The sequence below is a fragment of the Galeopterus variegatus genome, unplaced genomic scaffold, assembly GCF_000696425.1.
Source record: "Galeopterus variegatus unplaced genomic scaffold, G_variegatus-3.0.2 Scaffold1675, whole genome shotgun sequence".
In the NCBI taxonomy this organism is placed as follows: Eukaryota; Metazoa; Chordata; class Mammalia; order Dermoptera; family Cynocephalidae; genus Galeopterus; species Galeopterus variegatus.
Genome location: NW_007727786.1, coordinates 353,992 through 355,318, shown reverse-complemented (window position 1 = coordinate 355,318; position 1,327 = coordinate 353,992). Strand labels below are relative to the sequence as shown.

The following is a 1,327-nucleotide window of genomic DNA, read 5'->3' as shown; positions in this document are numbered from 1 at the left end:
TAGCTCATGAACACAAATATTCAAAGCAGCTGATAAAACTCTATAAAATTACAGTTTGATTTTTTTTTTTGAAGTAAGATTATTGACTCTTTCATTACTGGTCTGGTTACTAACCCAATGTCACACTCATTGTACCTGTGGGCAGGCTACTTTTTTTTTTTTTTAAATATAAATTAAGGGTTTATTACAAAATGCAAAATGTTAGTTTCTCATTGTCAGCGATTCAAGAAAACAAGCCTATGAGCCCTGGGAGGAGCTGGGACCAGGACACCAGTGTGCAGGCTGGGGGTCAAAAGCCAGGCTCAGGGGCTTGTTGACGGCCACTGATTCACAACCTCCAGCAGGTGGGTGTCTTCCAGGACAGCTGCCACCTGATCCTTTTCCTCAAGCTGCTTGTTCACTGCATGCTCCAAGGCATGGGTCCCCAGTGTAATGTGCACATCCATCTTGAAACACTGGGGAAGGAGCGTAGAAGCTTGACCTTGATGGACAGGCCAATAAGGGTGGCCGTGCTGCAGTGTGGAATGGTGGGTGTGAAGGCCATGTCGACTGTGATCTCAGGGTCGCTCACCTGAACCCAGATTTGCTGTACTACGATTAATTCCTCTAGTGTCAGTGCATGCTCTGGGTCATTGATGTAGTAAATAAGATTGAAGATCTTGCCTGTGCTGATGCTTTCAGGAACCTCCTCGTCCTCCTCACCCGCAGTCACTGGATGCTCCCCAGAGTGCTCGTAGTTGAGACAGTGTTCTCCAGGAGGCTGCCTCCAAACCCTGCCACTGCCCATCATCTCAGAACTGAGGCCCCGGGCTGCTTCTTGAAAGATCTTTGCTCATCCTTTTACAAAACTCAGCTCAGGAAGCTTTTCCAATATTCCAGATCTGGGCCGGGAGCTTTCTGAATGTGCACCAGTGCTCTCCCCTGCCCCTGGCTACCTGTGCTGACCTTCCCTTCCCTATTAGAGCTACTGTGCCATGTCCTAATTTCTGTCCTTCCACTTTGGGCTCTTTGCATAATATTGGTTATTGCTGAGTACCTGTTTATGGGATAAATAATGTTTATCAGTGTCTATCATCAATGTCTATAAATGCTGGTCTTCTGAGTGTAAAATTCTTGTAGAATTAGCTATGCTTTTAAATAGTTTACAGGTAGTCCATATATTCTGGAAAAGAAAAGGGACTGAGCCAGCAGTAAGAGGTTTCTGGAGAGATTAGTAGGATATTTGTCCCCGGCTCATGCAGCTGTAAAAGGAATTGTGATTCCATTAACTTCTTTTTTTTTTTCCCTTTAAAATTTTTATTTTGTCGATATACAATGTGGTTGATTA

The 1,327-nt window shown here is 44.5% G+C and overlaps 1 pseudogene; it reads right to left on the bottom strand.

Moving 5' to 3' along the window:
- Positions 1 to 302: 302 nt before the first annotated feature.
- LOC103595082 lies at positions 303 to 786 on the bottom strand (annotated as a pseudogene).
- Between the last annotated feature and the right edge of the window lie 541 nt (positions 787 to 1,327).